The 24,727-nt window shown below is 38.9% G+C and overlaps 1 protein-coding gene and 1 pseudogene across 3 annotated transcripts in view; one reads left to right on the forward strand and one right to left on the reverse strand.

The window, feature by feature from the left end:
- Positions 1 to 24,727, reverse strand: part of SMYD3 (SET and MYND domain containing 3) — a 411,511-nt gene that overhangs the window by 218,052 nt on the left and 168,732 nt on the right. The window lies entirely within an intron of this gene.
- LOC139161530 (small ribosomal subunit protein uS9-like) lies at positions 12,583 to 13,696 on the forward strand (annotated as a pseudogene).

Genomic DNA, 24,727 nt, shown 5'->3' on the forward strand with positions numbered 1-24,727 from the left:
GACTCTTGTGTCACATTGTAAAATTATTTATCAAGCAGAAAGATCCATTAAACTAAAAGGGAATTATATTTCACAATAACAACAGCAACAATATTACAAGCACATGATAAACAGTAAAGCTCTTGTAGTCTTAAAACTTGATAATTTAAATGCTTAATTTCCTTTAAATTGTATCTAACAAATCCCAAATGTTCATGAAGAACAGATCAACCACCTATCTTCAGGGCAGCATTGTTCTTCTAGACAATTAATAAAATTTTCAGCACATATTGTATTTGTATATATCAGTCTTATGTTACCACATGATGTGAAAAACAATTTCCTATAATATACACATATGCCTATCACCTTTTACATCCTTTTTCAAATATTTGAGACAATATTTATGTTAAACCAGTCTTCATGCTGACATTACTATTTTAGAAATATGTAACATATCTATTACAAATATAGATTTCTTTTAAAAGACAGTTTCAGCTACATAAATATGAATGATGGAATAGACTTTCTAGAGTTCTATAGTACTGGAAATAGCAATGTCTTTGAATTGTCTTCGGGTTTAGTTTTATTTTTAGCTAAGAGACTTAATCACACCTGAAGGTAATACTATGTTCTTATGAACTGCAGAAATAAATTCTACACTCTTAAGTTATTTGAAATTTCCCTTTGCCCAATTTTTAAAACAAATTATTAAGCTGAATTGTAAGCTGGAGAGTCTGTGAACTATAGCATTATAGGCACATCTTGATAACAATGCTGAGAAGTCGTGTAACATACCAACATACCAATTTTCTCTTATAGTTCATTTACAGCAGGATGTTATACTTGCATCATCACGGTGTCATCATGTGATGTATCAGGACTTTTTTCCTCTTTACTAAACCGGGTGTGGCATGGCCAGCATGTGATGCCTCCAGCCTGAAGACCATGAGTTTAACAGCTCTGGTTTACACTAAAAGCGTGTCTTCAGTGCTTTTGGGTGTGCCATTTCATCAAAAAGTTTTCAACATAATATGCTGAACTATAACATTCCATTGTTTACTTAGGTTAGTACAGTGGAACCCCGACATAAGAGCTGCTCTACTTAAGAGCAACTCGAGATAAGAGCTGGGAGGGGAGAGATATTTTTGTTCTACTTACAAGCCCAAATTCGAGATACAAGCGCCAAGGAGCTGTCTCCTGAAGCCAAACGCTAACTTCCGCGTTCGGCTTCAGGAGACAGCTGCGAAGCAGCGCGCGTGTTTTAAAAGGTTGCAGCCGGCCTGGGGGGCTCGGGGGGGTGCTTGCAGCTTTCTTTCTTGCTCTTTTTCTTTCTCTCTTTTACCTTCCCTTCCTCTATTTCTTTTCTTTCTCCTTCCCACCTTCTTCCCTCCCTCCCTCCCTTCACTCATTCCTCTCTTACTCTCCCCTTTCATAAGTTTCCTTGCTTCCTTCCTCTGTTCCTGTCCCTTCCCCCTTTCTTTCTTTCTTTCTTTCTTTCTTTCTTTCTTTCTTGCTCTTTTTCTTTCTCTCTTTTACCTTCCCTTCCTCTATTTCTTCTTTTCTTTCTCCTTCCCACCTTCTTCCCTCCCTCCCTCCCTTCACTCATTCCTCTCTTACTCTCCCCTTTCATAAGTTTCCTTGCTTCCTTCCTCTGTTCCTGTCCCTTCCCTCTTTCCTTCCTTCCTTCCCACCCTCCGTCCATTCATTCACCCATTCCTCTCTTGATCACTTAAAGCCGGTCCCTGGTGCAAAAAGGGTTGGGGACCTCTGTCCTACAGGATTGGGTGGCAGAGAAGTTGAACATATGTAAATTTAAAAGTTTAAGAAAGTTTACAAGTTAAGTGAAAGAAACGTCATTATTCATTTATATGTACATGTACATTTCTTCATTAAAAACATGTCTTTCTGCATAATTTAGACTAACTTTGTGAGTTTTTTGAGGGCTGGAACCAATTAAAATTATTTACATTAATTCCTATGGGGAAAAGTCGTTCGAGATAAGAGCTGCTCGACTTAAGAGCCCAGGTCCGGAACGAATTAAACTCGTATCTCGAGGTACCACTGTATCTAGATTGTTTAGGAAAATATTAGTTATTTAATTGTAAGCCACACATTACATATTTAATTCCTTTGCAAGGATTTAATTTATCTTAGTTTCTGTGCCTTCAAAATATTTTTCTAAATGTGTTACCCCAATAGAAAAGTGCTAAAAGTTGAGTTTATCAATGATGTTAATAATAATATTACAGAAGCCAGTTGAATTAGCTCAGTTCCTTTGTACTGCTATTGAATTTTTGGTAGTTCTACTTAATAGGTTCAGAGAAATGCACCTGGGTTAGTGCCAGATAAGTGCAAATCAGAACTATTATTCCATTTTATTTCAATACTAAAGAATGAGCAAAATACAGTAGTTCATGATTTACCAGGAGCAACATTCAAGGTTTACAAAATATATGGCCAATCTGTAGTCTTTGATAAATGCCCTGTGACCTTTAGAACATATTCTAAACAGTGCTCTATAAACTTTGGGTTCAGGTTGCTGTAAGACAAGGGTGTCAAATTTACATCATCACAGCAATGTCACATGACATATTGAGATCCCTCCCCTTCATTAAACCAGGCATCAACACATGGAGTGGTACAGCAGGCAAAGTGCTGTACTGCAGGCCACTGAAGCTGACTGTAGATCTGTAGGTCATCAGTTCAAATCTCATCACCGGCTCAAGGTTGACTCAGCCTTCCATCCTTCCAAGGTGGGCAAAATGAGGACACGGATTGTGGGGGCAATATGATGGCCCTGTTAAAAAGTGCTATTGCTAACATGTTGTAAGTCGCCCTGCATCTAAGGAGAAGGGCGGCATAAAAATAGAACAAACAAACAAACGAATATCCGGACCAGGAGTTTAATATCCCTGCTGTAAGAGAACATTGTTTAAGGGAACTATAAAGATATGTCAGAGAGATGGGGGGAGATGAAAGATCATCAGTAAACCCAACTGGTTTTTTCAAAATTGGCTCCTCTCTCCCACCATCTACATGCAGCCAACAGATTAACTCTAAGGATGCTGTCTTTGACAGAAAAACATGCTCCTATCACTAATTATAGGATGAGCCAGATTTTTTCTTTACTGTTTTCCTAAGCCATACTTAATACAAATACGTGCTGCAACACCCCGTTTAGCCTTCAGTTTTAATCACTTATTTTTGCTTGCTTAACATATAATATGAATGGAAAAGTACTGCATGGTTTTATCCAAGATGCTAAAAGTACAGGCCTATGCAGAGAAACTTTATGTGCAGTACATTTAATTTGAATGCGGGTACTGTATTATTGCCAAGAAAACTGCTTGGACATGCCCATACATTCACTAGGAATCAAACTTGTCTCAAAAGAGACTTATCTTTAGCTGAAAATGAGGTGGCTTCAAGTATCTGTCGAAATATAATCCAAATGTAGTTTGGATACTACATACTAAAACCTACTGCTTAGCATTAGAAAGGACTGGCATTGTTTTGCTTTGTGTTGCTTTGTTACATTTACCCTGTCATAAATCAATTTAATAAAGCAGACCAAACATAAAGAAAATGTATCAAATCTACTATCCATCATATAATAAATCACACTAAGATGGGGGTGTTTCATAGGCTGCCTTTGGGCTTTCCTTTACAACTATAAAGCCACATAAATATGGAGTGTGAAGCTTTCAGTTTGACAATATGCTTTATAGAAACTCAGCCTCAGGATAAAAGTCACCTATATGCACTATAAATTCTTCTTTTCACTTATAGCATCCTAACATGATACCGAAGCAGTTTTAGAAATGCAATCTGTTTATGACAATTTGAGATTGAGATTGCTTTAAAGATTTCATATAAAGAATGATGCATTTTCCTATTGGTTTTCACATTATTTTTCTGTGGATCCTTTCTGTTTGCTTGTGGACATTTTCTTACCTAACTAGGCAACATCTTCAGGCCAGAAGCATTTGCTCTCTGTTCATATACAGAAATTTGCCCTGTCAGTGATAGTGAGAGTATTGCTTTCTCTTTGGTAGTTCCTTGATTAAGATATTGTTTTATTGCTTGATATTTTGCCTGGTGTTAATCCCTGCTTATCTGGGTGTTGATTGATAGTGAGGAGATAATTCTGAGATTTCTTTGTTTTTTGTTTTGTTTCCTTTTTAGGTTTTTTAAATGTCTCTTTTGAATGGTGCATAAATACTGTTTATCTCTACCTGCTTGTTGCTACTTGTTTGATATATAAAATGACTGGAAAACTAATGGCTGATTTGTCAAGTGCCAAGCTTCCAGAAAATGCCTAGTGTGTTTGGATTTAACCTGATCTAGGATGCTCAGTTTCCTAATTAAAACGATGGTTAAATTCTTGACAAATGCATCTTTTTCTTTTATGTACACTGAGAGTATCTGCACCAAAGACAAATTCCTTGTGTGTCTAATCACACTTGGCCAATAAAGAATTCTATTCTATTCTATTCTATTCTATTCTATTCTATTCTATTGAAAGAGCTGCAAGAGCCAAGAGCTTCCCCCGATATGCCCATATTACATCAACACTCCGCAGCCTGCACTGGCTGCTGATCAGTTTCTGGTCACAATTCAAAGTGTTGGTTATGACCTATAAAGCTCTATATGGCATCGGACCAGAATACCTTCGAGACCGCCTTCTGCCGCACAAATCTCAGCGACCGATTAGGTCCCACAGAGTAGGCCTTCTCCAAGTTCCGCTGACAAAACAATGTCATTTGGCAGGACCCAGGGGAAGAGCCTTCTCTGTGGTGGCCCCGGCCCTCTGGAACCAACTCCCCCCAGAGATTAGGACCGCCCCCACCCTCCTTGCCTTCCGTAAACTACTGAAAACCCACCTATGTCGCCAGGCATGGGGAAATTGATTCCCACTTGGCTGTTTCGCTTTATGTATGGTATGTTGAGTTGTGTTATGATTCTTAATAAGGGTTTCTTAATTGTTCTGTTTTTAACATTGGATTTGTAGACTGTATTGTATTGTTTGCTGGGAGCTGCTCTGAGTCCTCAGAGAGGGGCGGCATATAAATCTAATTAATAATAATAATGATGATGATGATGATTATTATTATTATTATTATTATTATTACTATTATTATTATTATATTCAATTCTATGTGTTGTCAAATTAAGGCGTTTTCATTGTGTCTTCTGACTTCAAGTTGATGTCCATGGACAATCTCTGCTAGTCTTCTACCTGTCTGTCTACATAGTAGCTTTTACTAACCTTATACTGCATATTGCAGATGATTCCTGTTCGTTGAATGATTGCACCACTTAATTAAGCAGGCTTAATGATGAATTTTTCCAATCGCTATTATAGCTGCAAATCAAGGATTACCTGTATTATTTTAATTTACTCTTTAATATTTTACCAGCAAATTTTGAATTACCTAAATATTTCCATATATTGGGTATTGTAATATTCTACTAGACTGTTGTATAGCATTAAGATTCCCTTGCAATCTTCACTGCCTTAAATATTTAAGAAGTCGCGTCCTTATTGATTCTTTTTACTTTTTTTCTCCTTTCTCTTCTCTTTTATTTAAATTGGTTAACTACCTTTACCCAATTTTCCTTTTACTCTTGTAATATTGTTATTGAATTGTACCTACCTTTGCTCATTGACCATAAGAAAGGCTTTGATTGATTTTAAAGGTCTACCAGACAAATGTTTATTATGAGAAAATGATGAAGAATGAGCATTGTTTCTAAAAAAAATATTGGAGGATTTGAAAACAGATTTAGCAATATATTTATCTTGCCATTTTTAACCGATTTCAGTGATGAATTGACTCTGCTAAGAAATAGGAAAGAGGTCCCATTTTATATGTTTGTATGCTATAGCTGAAAGCATTACAATTCAGGCTAGTTCTGCTTCTTAAGAAGCTTTTCGGGTTTTTAAAGGATTTTTTGGTATCATTGTACTGCATCTCTATTTTTTTTTTCAAGTATAATATACTCTGCAGCTGACAGAAAAAGTTTTTTTTCTTTTATCTGAATAAAGAAACTGAAATGGAAAGTATACTTTAATAAAAATAAATACAGTAAAACAAAAATATTTTGTTGTAACCAGCTTTGCCAAATATAGTAAAACTGCGACAAAGTCTGTATGCATTCTTTAGCTCTTTGGAAAGACTGTGCAAGAGAATGGGTGGAAGTGAAATTTATTTATTTATTTATTTATTTATTTATTTGTTTGTTTGTTTGTTTATTTATTTAGCAATTTTATACGCTAGCAATCTCACTAAGAGACTAAATTTTTTTTAAGCTTACCTTCACTTTTTAAAAAACCCAAATATATTTCTCATAGTCCTAATCAACAACCCGTTAGTTTTGATTAGAGTCTCATGCCCTTAAATGAAGCTTAAAAGTAACTTGTAAACTCTCTTGGAACTAACATAAATAGCACCTGAAATGGAAGATACCATAAAGAAAATCTTGACAGGGCCTAGCAGTAGCCTAATGCTACAGGGAGGGGAAACCCTCTTTCTTCTATAGTCTGTACATCATAAGGGTCTATTTACTTCCTGGTGATAAAGTGGTGACTTAAACTGTGAAAATTACTATCATCCATCTCACCACATGCATTCCCATGCTTAGGAAGTAGAAATGAATGAAATACAGCGTGGTTTGCAAACAAAAAGCTTCAGCGAGCTTGAAAGGAAAATGCTTGTTATGTGTTATGTGATGGTGTTGATGTGCTATAGCAAGAGTCATCAGCGGATAGGGAAAAACAGAGTTCCATTCAGCGTAGCCTCTTGTTATGGGACTTCAAAAGAACTGCCTCTTTCTATGTTATGGACTCCACTGAGAACTGTATGTAATAAGTTGGCACTGCTTCTCCAAACTCAGTAAAGATGTAGTTAATTTCCCTGTTTAATTCCAATCCTTTTTTTCCTTTATTTTTCTTTAAATTGTGTTTTACAGGCTGAAAATACTTATGCATATGATGATGTTTGCATATAAAATGGAATTTTAGTCCCTCCAGAACTGTACTCTAAATGCAGTGGAATTTATACTACAGTATTTATCTTTTTAAAAGGGGGGGGGGGTTGTCTATCTGCATCTCCTGGATTACTCCTTCAGCTTGAGTTTTATTTTATATGGCAATGAATAATAATTCTCCATGTTGGAATGGTGTTGATGCAGAAGAAATCTGAACTCTTCTTGCCTTTACAACATAGTGTCTTGCTTTATAGACACAGACTTCAGAAGATACTTAGAACTGCAGAAAAAACAATTGCTGCCAACCTGCCTTCCATTGAGGACCTGTATACTGCACGAGCCAAAAAGAGAGCCATGAAAATATTTACAGACCCCTGACATCCTAAACACAAATTGTTTCAACTCCTACACTCAAAACGACACTATAGAGCACTGCATACCAGAACAACTAGACACAATAACACTTTTCCCCAAACGCTATCACTCTGCTAAATGAATATTTCCTTCAACAGTGTCAAACTATTTACTAAGACTGCACTACTATTAATCTTCTCATCATTCCCATAACTTGTCTCCTCCCATAAATGACTGCATGATTGTACCTTTGTGGCTTGTAACCTTACAATTTATATTGACTGGTACCTAATACGATTGGATTGCTTATTTGTACCTAGACTGTCATTGAGTGTTGCTTGCATCTTTAAGATTTATATGAATATTTATTGTTTCCTGATTGCTTATTTGGACCCTACAACAATAAGTAAGTGTTGTACCTCATGATTCTTGACAAATTTATCTTTTCTTTTATGTACACTGAGAGCATATGCACCAAGACAAATTCCTTGTGTGTTCAATCACACTTGGCCAATAAAAATTCTATTCTATTCTATTCTATTTCTTTTCTAAAGAGAAAGTATGTTAGGACCTCCTTATACGAAATGTAGGTGGATATGTATACAAGTGTGCGCAATTCTCTCCAACCCTAGACAGATTTTATCCTGAAAATAGCCCTGTTTTAGAGTACTCTTAATTAAGGCTGATTGGTGCTTCAGAGTCAAAGGACAAAATATGTTTTGGAGGATATGGATCTATCCTATCAGAACCTCCTTAACCTTATCTTCGGAGGTTGTGCTGAAATCCACAAAGAGACTCAGCTGTTAAAGGAGTTCCTGAAAGTACTTTATGAACATCTGTGGATGATTTGAAGTACCCTTTCACCTTCAGATACAAAGCACTGCACATTCTTACTATCTTATATATTTTAAAAAAAACATATAGCTGTACATAATTAAGCATCATGTAACAAATGTGATGAAAGCTCTTCTATTGTATTTTCCCAGTTAATTCAAATAAAAAATTCATTGTTTGAATTCAGAATTTTGACTCAGTTTTAGTAATACCACTGTTCATATTTAATTATAATTTTATTCTATTCCAGTCTGGAACTGACAAGTCTTGGTGGATAAGGCTTTAACGTACATCCCTACATTCTGATGTTTTCTGATTTAAAACACAATTATCTGGTAACACAGTGCCCCCAAAAATGAAGATTTGTTCAGTTCCTTAGGCAACAGAGAAGCATTATGATTGCCCTTTGTTGCCCCTGTGAGCTTTCTTCTGAACTTTGTTGAAAGTATGTGCAAAAGCATTCATAAAATTCAACGCCCATCTCAATCCAATTACTGAGTTGAGTGGCTCAGTATATGTATTATCCTGGATCTACAATAATCAATTCTTTTTACTTACTACTCAGTAATTTAATAACTGACGTTTCCTTCAAACCACAGCATAATTAAGATAGACTACTTGAATTAAGATGGTAGAAAGCCAACAAAGCCTAGGATATTTTTGGTTAAGAAAGAATTATATAACATGACAGCCAGTGCTTATTAGTTAAGGAGGGTATGCAAAATTTCTAGAATTATTAAAGACAGCAAGTTAGGAAGTGTAACTTGAAAGCCTCTCACTACCAACTATTGGTCTTCTATACCCAATAGTGTTCCTTTTGCAACTTCAAATATCTGTTATTGGGAAAAGAATGGTTTTCAGCAAGCCAAAATGCTTCAATCTTTTTTTTTTCATTAAAACATTGCTGTAAGATTAGAATTTGTGGTCATCCAAAAATAGGGTTCTATGTCTATGTAAGAAATATAATTTTATAGGAAAATCCCATACTATTTCTCAGAGGTGTACAAATTATGAGTGTGTATGTATGCATATACAGTGATAACTTGTCTTACAAACTTAATTGGTTCCGGGACAAGGTTCTTAAGGTGAAAAGTTAAGATGAAACAATGTTTCCCATAGGAATCAATGGAAAAGCGATTAATGTGTGCAAGCCCAAAATTCACCCCTTTTGCCAGCCAAAGCGCCCGTTTTTGCGCTGCTGGGATTCCCTTGAGGTTCCCCTCCATAGGAAACCCCACCTCTGGACTTCTGTGTTTTTGCGATGCTGCAGGGGAATCCCAGCATCGCAAAAACAAGTGCTTCACTGCCAACGGAAGTCCGGAGGTGGGGTTTCCCGTGGAGAGGAGCCTCAGGGGAATCCCAGCAGCGCAAAAACGGGTGCTTCGCTGGCAACAGAAGTCCGGAGGCGGGTCATCCCAGCGGCGGCGGTGGGTTTGTAAGGTGAAAATAGTTTGTAAGAAGAGGCAAAAAAAATCTTAAACCCCGGGTTTGTATCTCGAAAAGTTTGTATGACGAGGCGTTTGTAAGATGAGGTATCACTGTATTTAAGAGAAGTCCATTATATATGCATTGTATTTAATTCTGAAATTATTTTTAAAGGATTAATTTAGTATAGGCAAATGGTAGGTTTCAATTAATTTTTTTAATTTTTATTTTTTAACTAAACTTACATAAACATCCATACATATACCATAACATCCAAATATCCATAATTATAAATTTCTGTCCAAAATACCATAAACATATATCCTTAATTTGCTCCTTTTATTCTTTTATCTCTGACATCCTGGACACAAATTGTTTCAACTCCTACCCTCACGACAACACTATAAATTCAATTCAATTTATTAGTTTTGTATGCCGCCCTTCTCCAAAAATTCGGGGAGGCTCACATAAAGCACTGCACACCAAAACAACTAGACACAAGAACAGATTTTTCCCAAATGCCATAACTCTGCTAAACAAATAATTCCTTCACCATTGTCAAACTATTCATTAGGTCTACATTACTATTAATCTCATCATCTCTATCACCCACCTCCTCCCCTTTATGACTATATGACTGTAACTTGTTGCTTGTATCCTTACAATTTATATTGTTTCCTAGTATGATTTGATGGCTTATTTGTATCCTGTGCTTATCATTAAGTGTTGTACCTTATGATTCTTGACAAATGTATCTTTTCTTTTTAAGTACACTGAGAGCATATGCACCAAAGACATTGGTGTGTCAAATCACACTTGGCCAAAAGAATTCTAACCTAATCTAATCTAATCTATTTGATGAAAGAACAGTGTTGCAACATTTCAAGATTAGGAGAATTATATCCCTAGATTTTCCACAACTTGAAATGGAACATTGTTAATTGAAAGTAATCACGGAAAGACAACCAGATGAGAAAAGGATAAAATATATCTAATGCAAATCTCTCTCCCTACTCCACACCAAAAACCATTCACTTATAATTTCCCTCCTCTCAGCAATTTAATAAGGAGGAACAATTCTCAAAATAGCCCTGAAGTAAGTTTCAAATTAAAAATGTAATTTAGTGCCTGTTAAAAAAAATGTAATAAGAAGTGAGAGGGACAATAGTAAGTCAGTCTTTGTCTGCATTCTATCATGAGCAAAATGGTTAGACGTGTAGTAAAAATAAGGTTCTAGATTCATTTTAAACTCTGCTATTCCTCCCAAAATATGACACCATCAGAGCCAAACCAGAGCATAAAGCAACTGAAAAAAACCATACAAGATTAGAAAAGGTGGAGAAAGGTGGCGCACAGAATCTCCAAGAATCAGACATGATTGAATGGGTAGCATCATAATCATTTCAAGAGCACAAAGTTTTTAAATGCATTAAAAAGCCCACTTTGTTCAGGCAACTATGATTCTATATGATATATCAGTATAATGAAGCAGAATTTAGTGGGATAATAAATAATTTTCTGTTTATCAAGCCATAGAAATATTTTTAAAATATAATAAAATGCTTTATTTATTCATCCACTCAGTCAGTCGGTCAATGTATATGCCAGTGATGGCGAACCTATGGCAGATGAGCCATTGCCCTAGCTCAGCTCCAACATGCATGTCTGTGCTGGCCAGCTGATTTTTGGTTCACACAGAGGCTCTGGGAGGGCATTTTTGGTTTCCAGAGAGCCTCGGGGGGGGGGGGGGGATGGAGAGGGCATTTTTACCCTCTCCCGGCTCCAAAGGAAAGCCTTTGGAGCTTGGAGAGAGTGAAACATGAGCCTATTGGGCCCATCAGAAGTTGGAAACAGGCTATTTCTGACCTCAAGAGGGCCTCCGGGGTGTGGGGAGCTGTTTTCGCCTCTCCAGGCATTGAATAATGGGTGTGGGCACTCGCACATGCTCTTTTGGCACCTGAGGGGAAAAAGATTCCCCTCACTGGTAAATGCTATCCATTGCCTTAATATTTCTGGAGAGCTTACAAGCAACAATAAAAGAAAATTATATTCAAGGTAAACACAATGATTAAGTAAAGTACAACTAATATAAGTTCTCAATTCTATTTGCTAATTCAGATACTTTTCAAATTTTTTATTTGTTTCAAAATAAAAACTACATAAATGGCTGTTTTCTGCAAATACAAAGAGCTACTGCTTTCATTAGGAAAGACCTGAGATCACTTCTGTACTTGGTTATTAACTAATTCATGGAACATGTAATTTATAGAAGGCCATTGCAGAAAATAATTTTGGATGATCAAATGCAAAGCTGCAAGAACCCTGATAAATAATTTTCCACCAATAATTCTTCACTTTCTAAGGGATCTTGCAATACAGTAAGATGTTGATTTTGCCTGGAGCTATTCAAAATTGCCTCTGGCTACAAAACCTAACCAAGTAACTGATGTACCGCAGGAGTCTGGCTAATTAAAAAAAGGAAGTAACCACTGCACTGTGTTGATGCTCATTTCAATACTGTGTAAACTTTCAGTTCACCCATATGGATTGATCCTTTCACTCTCAAACTTGAATCCTACTGTACGATTTTCATATACAAAGATTTCTGCAGGCACTCTTCTGTTGAGCTTCACACCTAATTAAGATCTCATAATGGGCTGAGTCAGCCTGTTTATACCTACTAAGAGCTTATCTTCCTTTCTGTTTACCATCTTCTACATAACTTGAAATTGAAGTCATTTGGAATCTGGAAGATTCTTTTGTCTGCTGCAGTTCCTTATCATTACTTTTTTGTAGGTGTTCAGGTTCAGACCTGTTATCGAAAGTAGGTTGGGTCAGATGCTGAATTTAGCAATTTTATAACAAAGCTAGAGAAAAGAAGAAAATATAACGTCTGCTTTCAGCTCAAGGTGGGCAAACTCCCCTTATAATTTCTGTCAGCAGTAGGCAATCATCAACATGTGCTTTTGGTGATGCTTTTGCAGAAGGTGGGCAATCATGCTGGCTAAGGGGCCTCTCCAGAGCATTCAGGTTTTTGGTAGGAAGAAAACTGCTATTGCAGCTGCTCACTGCAAAAGAAGAAATGGGCTTATTAAGGTGAGCGGATGGCCTATGGAAATAATTTTCTTTCACACTTCCAAAGGAAAGGAAAAGGTAATTGTTGGCATGGTTGCCAAAAGAAAGGAATCTTTATGCATATGTTATGGGAGTGTGTCGAAGTTCAGAAATTTTGGAAGGAAGTGCAGAATGAAATAAATAAAACGTTAAATATTAAGTGGATAATTACAAAAGAAATGGCGATATTAGTTAAACAAAGAGAATTAAGAGACTTCAAAGAAATAAAAACTGCAGCACTGGAAAGCGCTCAAGCGGTAGTGGTATTGGGTTGGAAAGAGTCTAAAAATTGGACATGACAGAATTGGTACTGGTACATGGTGGATCACACTCATTTTGAAATCATGGAAATAAGATTAAACAATTTTGATGAAAACAAATTGGAAAAGCTGATGGTACGATGGAATAAGGTGAAAGATTATATGTTGAGTAGAATTTGTGACGTAAATGCGAAAAGTAAACTCCAATCACTCTTTGAATAGTAAACAAATGCAAACTAGAGTTAAGGAAATAAAAGAACATAAACTAGTAAATATTTGAACCCCCCTAATTGGTGGTGGTGGTGGTGGTGGGTATTGTCAGTCGGGTGATGGGCACATGCACTGTGCACTGTCTTATGTTTGTTTTATGTGCAAAATCGTGTGCAAAATCAATAAAAATATTTTTTTTAAAAAGAAATAATTGAACCCAGAACTCTCTAATACAAACTGCTTGAACCAGTACTTCCTTTAGGAAAAGAGCGCTTTGTAGGAGTTGGCATAAGAGTCCACATGAAGGGTGGTGGTTATGTGGCCCAGATATAGCAGTTCGGCAATCCATTCCCAAAGCACTGATGGCTTATTACCAGAAATACATTGATGAAGCTTCTAAGAAGAAAATAAAGGATATCCTCATCCAGTATGATAGGACCTTGTTAATTGCTGATCCTTGACAATGTGTGTCCAAGAAGTTTGGTGAACCTGGTGCTCATGCACTTTAACAAAAATCCTATCGTTAAAATGAAACTTTGTCTATTTGAAAAAAAACACTGGATGCATATACAGTTGGAAACTAACAGGAAAAGTACAAAGTGGGATTTCACTATGGATTGGGAACTATCTGACATGACCAATACGGGGAATATTAAGAATTGCTTGCAAAACAATGAGCTTTTTATTTTCTTCGCTCCCAGATTCTTCAGGAAACATGCTTGGATGTTTTCAGATGTTTTCCAGGAATTTTTACTCTGAATTCCAGGAAGTTTTACTCTGAATCTAAGACCCTAATAATGTAAAGTGAGGAAATGGTCTACTTGAAAAACCTTTCCAGTGAGTTGATACATTTTACAATCTTGTACCAAAAGTTTAAATTGTCCTTAAAATTGTCCTTGAAAAGCCGGGGTGGCGCAGAGGTTAGAGTGTAGTACTGCAGGCTACTTCACCTAACTGCTTGCTGTAGTTCAGCAGTTCAAATCTCACCACTGGCTCAAGGTTGACTCAGCCTTCCGAGGTGGGTAAAATGAGGACCCAGATTGTTGGAGGCAATATGCTGATTCTGTGAAGCACCATGAAGATATGCTATTGCTATTGCTATATTTGTAAACATGATTTTCAAAAATCTCTTAAATTAGTCCTGAAGCATATGTCAATTACAATCTTCACATATAACTCTTTTAATACTAGTTTTTTCTTCCCATAACATCTAGTTTAGCATTTTGGATCCCACATTAGCGAATTAGATGAATTTTGGAAGCTCCAAATGTGGACAGAAGGGAGATAGCTTTCTGCTATGTTGGGCCCCTAACAACTGGTGTTTAGCATATGCTGCCTGTAGTTCTAAAGGAAATAATTATTCCAAGTCCACTGTTAAACTGTTCCATCACTTTTTTTCAGCTCTCACTTATCCAATTTAAATTGCAGCCCAATAACGAATTGCATATGTAACTTATTTTTATTTCGATTGATCCTGAATCCTACTGAATTACTTTTTATGAGTAATTCTTCAGTTCTAACATGAGACAATGAGAAAATTTTGACTGATATTTTGCATATTAACCACAGTTATAAAACCTTATCATACAGTAATGGGTTGCAAAGCCCATCACTACCAGTTTGCACTTGCGAGCACACGCATCATTTCTGCACATGCACAGAAGCATCAGGGGTGAGTGGGCGGAGCCTCCCGCCACCTGTGGTACCAGTTCATGGATCCAGGCCGTACTGGTAGCAACCCACTGCTGCTATCATGAGTCTATGAGAAAATTTTCACTTATACTTTGCGTACTATGTACAGTTATAAAATCCTATCATGTCTCTTCTAATCCATTTTCATTCTATAGGTTTAGAAATTAATAAAGGTTTCCCCTGTAGTCACCTCAAAATTTTGGGCTGCTTTCTTCTTGCTCTTCAATATCTTTTTGTAGCTCTAGTCAAAATGGTACACAGCACACATGTGCAACCTTAAAATGGGTAATGAAAGTAAATTCGTACACTAATCATTATCAATAATCAATTACAAAACACTGAAAGAAATTAAAAACTCACTTCAGAGAGTGACGTTACAAACAAGATAACCTAAATGTAATTATGTCAATACAGTGATACCTTGTCTTACGAACTTAATTGGTTCCAGGATGAGGTTCGTAAGGTGAAAGGTTCATAAGACGAAACAATGTTTCCCATAGGAATCAATGGAAAAGTGATTAATGTGTGCAAGCCCAAAATTCACCCCTTTTTCCAGCCGAGGCACCTGTTTTTGCGCTGGTGGGATTCCCCTGAGGCTCCCCTCCATGGGAAACCCCACCTCTGGATTTTGCGATGCTGCAGGGGAATCCCAGCAGGGGAATCCCAGCAGCGTGAAAACAGGCGCTTCGGCTGGCAACAGAAGTCCAGAGGCGGGGCATCCTAGCGGCAGCGGTGGGCTCGTAAGGTGAAAATAGTTCGGAAGAAGAGGCAAAAAAATCTTAAACCCCGGGTTCGTATCTCGAAAAGTTCGTATGACAAGAGGTTCGTAAGATGAGATATCACTGTACTATTAATTTTAAATGTCACCAATTATTCCTTAAAAATCAAAATGTGTAACAGAATTGCAATCTTCCTCCATTTGAGTTTTTTTCTCCCAACCCCACAACAACCTGATGTAGAGATTTCTGCTGAAATCTTAAATTGTAGCATTATTAAATGCATGATGTCAAGCAAAAAGAAAGGGGGAGAATGCAACCACAGCAGTATATGTCTTTTCATGGTTTATTAGGTGCTGGCATAGTGATACCCTTTGCTGTTTTAAAACTGAACATACATCAACATGACCTGCTGTTTTAAAGACACAGTGATTGAAAGCAAGGCTCACAATTATAGTAAAACTACAAGACCTGTCAGTTATGACGCTTGCCCTGTAGCAGAAAATGGGACAGATTTACACCTGGAAGAAGCATCTACAGAGTAAGAACGGCACTTTTGTTGTTTTCCTCTTCTTTATAAAAAAAATAAGGGAACATCTATAGGAGATACTCAGCATATTTACCAGTTGTCACAGGCAACCATGTACCATTTTGTATGCAGAAATTTAAATATCATAAAACACAGTCTGAATATGGGTGTGTCTGCTTCTACATATGTCAAATCAAACCTTTTTTTTTGCCATGAAAATTTTATTAGCATCATTCTCTCGGGTGGCATGGATTTTCTTTTTATTATGAGATCTAGCTTTTGTGCTATCTCCGCCATTAAATTGATATAGACTCTGCTTTTTTAAAAAAATTAACAAATGAGCAAATAGAAACTGTTAACATGAAGCTTTAAAATAATAGTGATGGTGAGGAGATTCCCCCCATATATTTTCAATTGTGTCTGCCTTCTTACAATGCATAATCATTGCAGATTTTAATATAAAAGGTTATTTTTCATTTGGAATATTGTGTGCTTTCATAAATACATAGCATCCCAAGCTAATGATCACAGAACTGATTTGGAAACTTGGAACATTCATGGAGAGCATATGTTAATTTGAAACTGATTTCAATTTCTTTTCACTTTATCTTATGTCAACACATTTCTCATTTTTTGTACAGAATACAGTAGAGTAGAGTAGAATAGAGTAAAATTATTTATTGGTCAATTGTCCATTATACTAGTAAACAAGAAAGCATGGGATTCTTGTTTTTTGAAGTAAATGTTCAAATTTATATTTGGATTGATTTTACTGCTTTGAATGGCAAGTAGCAATCTATTCAACAATTTCAAATTATGAACTAAGGCGCCTAAAACACAATTTGAGTATTGCCCACAAGATCATATGCTGCAATGTCCTACCGGTCAATGACTACTTCAGCTTCAACCGCAATAACACAAGAGCACGCAACAGATTCAAACTTAATACGAACCGCTCCAAACTTGACTGTAAAAAATATGATTTCAACAATCGAGTTATCGAAGTGTGGAACTCATTACCGGACTCAATTGTGTCAACCCCTAACCCCCAACATTTCTCCCTTAGACTCTCCACGATTGACCTCTTCAGGTTCCTAAGAGGCCAGTAAGGGGCGTACATAAGTGCACTAGTGTGCCTTTCGTCCCCTGTCCAATTGTCTTTCCTTTCTTTCACCTATCATATATACTCTCTTCCTTTCATATATCCTCTCCTCTAAGTTCACTTTTACCCTTATACCACATGTCTATTTTTCTTCCTATGTATTTGTGTATTGGACAAATGAGTAAATAAATAAATAAATAAAATATTGAACTATGCTGATACCTCCTTCCATAGGCATTCCTATCAACGGAAGGAAACAGTGAATCAAACTCAGTAGGTACAAGTTCAATATGTATACATTTTTTAAAAGATGAGTTTTAGGGGACTTCCAAATCTTCTCCCTTTCCCTTTGGGGGGGGAACTCCATCACAACAAATGCTTGTATATTCCTCTTTCCTTGAGGAAAGAAGATTTGCAACCATCCAGTGGACATTCTGGAAAAGGGCTCTCCAACCTTGGCAACTTTAAGCCTTGGCAGACTTCAACTCCCAGAATTCTGGAAGTTGAAGTCTGCCAGGCTTAAAGTTGCCCTGGTTGGTGACCCATATTTTGTTGTATGTAATTGACCTCTAGCCTTCTCTGTGATTTTGATGAACTTGTGTTTAAGATGTTAAACATTACATTTTTCGGATACCACACTGGTTATCATGCTATGTAAAATGTGTGAAATTCTTTTAACACCTTCGTCTGAGCAGTAACATTCTGAATATGCTATAGTATTGTGTCTCTTCTCCAACATATTTAATAATGAGGCTTTACACCTCACCAGCATAAATGTCCTTTCTATGCAAGATGGAGATTGCTGGAAAAATAATTAAGAATAGTGAAAGATCTACGACAGAGAACCCATAATAGAAGTTTTTAAAAATGATCTGTTGTTTTATAGGTCTAGGCTCTGTTGGCCTCTAAAATAGCTTTCTCTGGTCAAAAATATAGATTGGACTGAGAAATCAAAAATAAGATAAACCAAAAGGCTGTATCCCCCCTCCCCCCCCACAAGAGAAAATAAACTTAGCAGCAAAGATACATTGGAATAAAAACTCATCCCAGAACAGTTCTTTCAGCCACAACCAATTTTTAAGAGGATATCAGCAGAGACACAACTCAGTTTCTGCAGAATAAGAACATATGGCACAAATCAAGGAACTTGAAGCATAGTTCTTATATATTTTACTGGATTGCTTCTAAGGGCATTTTATCTTGATGAGAAATTGTGTGTCATACAGCAGACACAACACCTTGGCTTTAAGTAATTTAAGTACTGCAGGGGCAAAGTTATTACTATTACAACTAGCAAATCTAATTATAGCATTGGAGGCCTTTGGCGCACATTTTATAATTTCTAAGGTTTGTTTTTTCAAAATAGTGCAAGACTGAAATAGATTTTTAAATATATGCAATATAATTTGCATAGTTATTAAAGACCCCTGATTCGAGGACAGAACCTCAAGCATGCCCACTTTCTTCTAATATATATTTATTAAATTTACATACATATATTGTTTGGAAAAATCTAAATAAATGCATGGGATAGAAAAGGTGGATAGAAAAAAATATTTTCTCTATCACACACTGCTAGGACAAGGGGGCACTCCCTAAAGCTCATAGGTAAGAAAATGAGGACAAATAAAGGGAAATATTTCTTCACCCAGAGGGTCGTTGGTTTATGGAATTCACTTCCAGAAGAGGTCGTGACAGCTGTCAGCCTGGATAGCTTCAAGGCAGGATTAGACAGATTCATGGATGCCAAGTGTATCAGTGGTTACTGAAACGGATGTCCATGTGCCGCCTCTATGTTGATTGAGGCAGGCAGGTTTCTCTTGAGTACCATTTGTTGGGGGTCAGGGAAAAGGGAGGGTCTTGCCTTCTCTTTCTGCTCAAGATCCCCATGGACAATTGGTGGGCCACTGTGTGACATAGAATGCCGGACTCGATGGACTTTGGCCTGATTCAGCATGGCTCTTCTTATGTTTTTATGTTCCTAAATAAAAATAGTGCATTAAATTTACTGCCAGGTGAAGATATCTCATTCACACAACGAAGCTTCGGCTTGTCTTCCTTTCTTCTTTGTGTCACCTTTCCTATCATCCAAATCTGTTCTAGAAAGTTCACAATTTTCCAGAGCAGATTTGTGGGACATAGGAGAAATTCAAATCACTTGGTTTTTCACTAAAGACATGAAAAATAGATTAAGGGGTGGGGGGAGAAATGGGTCTGAGAGAAGAACTGGTAGAAAACTCTTACAGTGAGCAAATAATTGGCGTAGTAAGAAGTCACTGGAATGTTTTCCACCAACTCTTTTTCTATCACTTAAATGAATATGCATCATTTATGAAAAAAAATAGAAATAATGACTTGAATTTGCATTTTATCCACTGTATTATGTTAAAATGTAAAGTATATTTTAATAGTAATTTTTAAATTGTGTCTCTGATCATGATATAGTTTACTAAGGTGCTATGAGTGAAAAGGAGTATATTTGGAAGCTCTAATCCCAAGATAAAGAATAGTGAAATAAAATATTTAATTTTAAAATGGAAGGAATGTCCTCTCTTCCTCTGGTGCCTGAGCGGTAAAAAAGACAAGAGACAATTTGGGAGTTGGAAAGATACCCAAGCCAAAACTAGTAATAAATTCCACAATGTTTTTTGCAAGAATCTGACTACCTTCTTTTTCATATCTCTTTGTTGTGATCTTAAAAGACACAAAATATGCCTCATTAGCTCAGAACCTAAGTAAGAACACTGACATTCCTTTAAAAAAATGGGCAGGTGTTTTGTTAAATCAGCAAGCATGACTTTAAAAATATCAGCTACATCATTGTGGTTCTTCGGAAACCAGAATAAGAATTTCTCTGATGCTTGTGTCAGCTGTTTTTGTTCTAAAATTGAATTATCGGGAAAAGGTGTTAGGATGGGGGGGGGGGGAGAGAGAGAAAACACTGCATATCAAGTTAACTGTGAAATCAAACATATTAATTTTGGGTGCATCAACTTCAATTGCATTGTGCCTTACAGCTTAATCATTGATTTCTAAAATCCAAAAATGAGATTCAAATTAGGCATTTGAAATATTTTTTTTAATCATGGTCCAGCAGTCCCTAGTAATTGTGACACACTATTCTGCATAACAATAGAAAAATAAACCTTTTACAGCCAGGTAACTGTTCTCAAAGGGAAGATGTGTCCCCTTCCCAAGAACAGATGTAGCTACTAATATGATTAAAGTATCTGCAGATGGTTTGAAGCTGACACTAGCAGCGGACAGCAATTTCAGATAGTATAGTGTAGGTGCATGCTCAACTCCTACCTAATTTGAAAGCATGATTAAAACATGCTTTCTGAAACTGTATTTTTATGTTTTTGTTTCTATCTTTGCAAACTTACCAACTCAATGTTATTAACCTATATTAACCTATGTAGATTAACATCCTGTTCCAACAGTGGCCATCTAGAAGACTACTGGAAACCCAAAGTCAGAAAAAGAAGGCAAGTCAGTGGTGAAATCCAATTTTTTTTTTACTACTACAGGTTCTGTAGGCATGGCTTGGTGAGTGTGGTGTGGCTTGGTGGGGGAAGGGGACATATCTTTTGTCGTTTGGCGGGCCCCAGGGGAAGAGCCTTTTCTGTGGCGGCCCCGGCCCTCTGGAATGAACTCCCCCCCAGAGATTAGAACGGCCCCCACCCTCCTTGTCTTTCGCAAATTACTCAAGACCCACCTTTATCGCCAAGCATGGGGGAGTTAAGATATTCTTTCCCCCTAGGCCATTACAAGTTATGCATGGTATGTTTGTGTGTATGTTTGGTTTTATTATAAGGGTTTTTAGTTGTTTTATTAATTGGATTGTTACATGCTGTTTTTTTTAATCATTGTTGTTAGCCGCCCTGAGTCTGCGGAGAGGGGCGGCATACAAATCCAATAAATAAATAAATAAAATTTACACCCCATTCCATTCCCATCCCACTCCAAGGAAATAGGCGTTGATTGCTTACCTGAACGCCTCTTCTCGTACGGTGAGCGGGTACAGCAGTCACATGGGTCCAGCAGTCACATGGGTTGCTCATGTCCAATCCGGTGGAACTGAGCCTAGTATTAAAAAAGCTTGCCGGATCCGCCCCTTCCCCAGAATTCGCGAATCCATAGACTAGGCTCAGTTGTGAAGCTCTGTAGTGTTCAACTCTCATTGTTAGAGGAAAAAGGATTATAGAAAGGTGAAGAAGACACATACAAGGGCGGGAAGTGACTGCTGTACCCGCTCACCGTACGAGAAGAGGCGTTCAGGTAAGCAATCAACGCCTATTCTCCGTACTGAAGGAGCGGGTCCAGCAGTCACATGGGACATACCCAATAGATGGTCCCTAGGGTGGGATTAGATTGCTATCGTGTGAGATAACGGATTGGAGTACCCTTCTGCCGAAGGCAGCGTCCGCTGAAGCGTAAGAATCAATCTTGTAGTGCCTGATGAAGGAATTTGGCGAGGCCCAAGTGGCTGCTTTGCAGACCTCCTCCAACGGGGCTTGAGTGGCCCAAGCGGCCGAGGTGGCTGCGCTCCTGGTGGAATGCGCTGTGATGTTCCTTGGAACTGAGAGGGAGGCCGACTCATAGGCCTTAGATATAGTCCCTCTGATCCAACGGCCTATTACTGTTGAAGACACTTTGGCCCCCATGACTCTGGGATGATAGGCTACAAAAAGTGCTTCTGACCTCCGAAAGGGTCCTGTGCGTTGGATATAGATTCTCAGCGCTCTGGTGAGATCCAGGGTGTGCCATCTAATTGCCAAGGGATGGTCTCGTTGGAGGCAGAAGGAAGGTAGGACAATATCCTGAGATCTGTGGAACATGGAACTGACCTTGGGTAAGAAGGTGGGGTCCAGTCGCAAGACTACCTTGTCCTGATGGAATTGACAAAGGTCCTGCCTGATTGAGAGGGCAGCCAGCTCCGAAATGCGTCGGGCAGAGGTAATAGCCACCAGGAATGCTACCTTAAAGGATAGGTACCTGAGGGACGCCGATTTTAGGGGTTCGTATGGTGCCTGCGTGAGGGAATGGAGAACCCGTGGCAAATCCCAGGATGGGTACCTGTGGACCTTGGAAGGTCTGAGGTTGGCTATGCCCTTGAGGAATTCCTGAACTTCAGGGAAGGATCGGAGAGGCTGTCTGCGGGGACCCCCTAGGACAGATGAAATGGCTGCCAGATGACGCCGGAGGGTGCTGGTGGAAAGTCCTTTATGGAAGCCTTGCAGAAGGAAGGAAATTATTCTGTGTATGGGGATGCACAGAGGGGAGAGACCTTCCTGTAGACACCACTGGTGAAACTTGGACCACGTGTGGTCGTAGATTCGATTGGTCGAACCCCTTCTGGCCTTTAAAATGACCTCCACTGAATCGGGGTCATGACCACGCAGTTCTAAATCTCTCCTGATAACAGCCAGGCGGTGAGGTGGAACCACTCCGGGTCTGGATGGAAAGAGGCCCCCTGCCGCAGCATATCCCCCGAAACGGGGAGTCGCCAAGGGTCCTGGACGGACAGCTGTTGGAGATCCGCGAACCAGGGCCGGCGGGGCCAGTGAGGGGCGATTAGGATTACTCGGGCCCTCTCGGTGAGGACCTTGTGAATCACGTCCGGGAGGATTGGAATTGGAGGAAATGCGTAGAGTAGGCCTGGAGGCCATGGACTCCGGAGGGCATTGATTGCTTCCGCTCCCGGGGATGGAAATCTGGAATAGAAGCGAGGGAGTTGGGCGTTCGCATTGGTCGCGAAGAGATCCAGGATTGGTAGGCCGAATCTGAGGGTGATTTGATGGAACAGGTCCTGATGGAGGTTCCACTCTCCTGGGTCTATCGTTGCTCGAGATAGCCAGTCCGCCTGGACGTTGAGGCTCCCCGAGATGTGATCGGCTAGGAGCGACCGAAGATGTTTTTCCGCCCAAAGGCCTAACTTGAGGGCCTCCCTCATGAGAGCTTTGGATCTCGTGCCCCCCTGTCTGCAGATATGGCTTTTTGTGGCAATGTTGTCGGTGAGAATGAGAACGTGCCGGTTGGGAATGCGAGGAGAGAAATGCTTCAGAGCCAGGGAAACGGCTCTTAACTCTAGCCAATTGATTGGCCTGGAAGCTTCCTCCGGGGACCACGTGCCCTGGGCTATCATCCCCTGGGCGTGGGCGCCCCATCCCGATAGACTGGCATCTGTGGTGATGACAAATTGATCCGGGCATCTGAACGGGGATCCTTTGTCCATGGCCGGAGACTTCCACCACTTGAAGGATCTGCGAACACTTGGTGGGATGACAATGCGCCGATTTGAGTTGCTGTGCCCCGATCTCTGAAAGGGTAATAGGAGCCACTGGAGTTCCCTAGCATGAAGGCGAGCCCAGGGAATGATGCCTATGCATGACACCATCTTCCCCAAAAGGGAAGACAGAGTGACTATGGATACTGAAGAATTAGATAAAATGTTAGAAATTAACTCCCCTATACTGAGTTTTCTCTCGGGAGAGAGAAAAACCTGGGAAGATTCTGAATTGATAATGGAACCCAGGTGAGAAATGGATGTGGAAGGTTGGAGATGACTTTTTTCAAAGTTGATGGAAAAACCATGGTCCTGAAGGACTGACATGGTGACAGAAAGGTCTGTTTTCACTTTCTCTAGGGAGTTCCCATGAATCAAAATATCATCAAGATAACATAAAATGTGAATGGGAGACGCCCGGATATAGGCCGCCAGGGACCCCAAGAGCTTTGTAAAGACCCGAGGGGCCGAGGAAAGGCCAAATGGCATCGCCCTATACTGGAAATGCCTGCCTTGAAAGGAAAAACGTAAAAACTTCCTGTGGCATTTGGCTATAGGAATGTGAAGGTAGGCCTCAGTGAGGTCTAAGGAGACCATGAAATCTCCGGAGTGAATGGCGGCCAAAATAGAAGATAAGGAGTGCATTTTAAACTTCCTATATTTGATGAATAGGTTTAGTTTCTTTAAATCCAAAATAGCTCTCCAACCTCCAGAGGATTTTGGAACCATAAATAAAATGGAGTAAAAACCTAGGCCCTTCTGACCGGAAGGAACCGGTTGAATGGCTCTGATGGACAATAGATGAGAAATGGCCTCCTCCATACGGTTACAATCTGAGGAGGACCTGGGAGAAGGGCAGGAAATAAAACGTTTGGGGGGAGGAGAAATAAATTCTAAAAGAAGGCCAGTTTGAACAGTGTCAATGACCCAGGGGTCCTTGGAGGTGAGACGCCAATTTGAGGCGAAATGGGCTAGGCGACCCCCTATGGGAATAGAGGGAAAATTACCATCTAGGTTTTTTTGAGGCCCTGTTAGAAGAAGCTCCCCTTTGGAAGCGAAAACCTCTACCCCTGGAGTTCCTACTTTGGGAACGAAAGCGGGGGGAATACTGACCTGGAGATCTCTGATAGGAAGCCGCTTGATCTTGCTGGCGCCCCGGGCGACGAAAGGACTGCGTTTTGGTAGCCTTTTTTGTGGTTGGACCCAAAACTTTCTTCTTATCCGTGGTTT

Source organism: Erythrolamprus reginae, chromosome 1, assembly GCF_031021105.1.
Source record: "Erythrolamprus reginae isolate rEryReg1 chromosome 1, rEryReg1.hap1, whole genome shotgun sequence".
Classification (NCBI taxonomy): domain Eukaryota; kingdom Metazoa; phylum Chordata; class Lepidosauria; order Squamata; family Dipsadidae; genus Erythrolamprus; species Erythrolamprus reginae.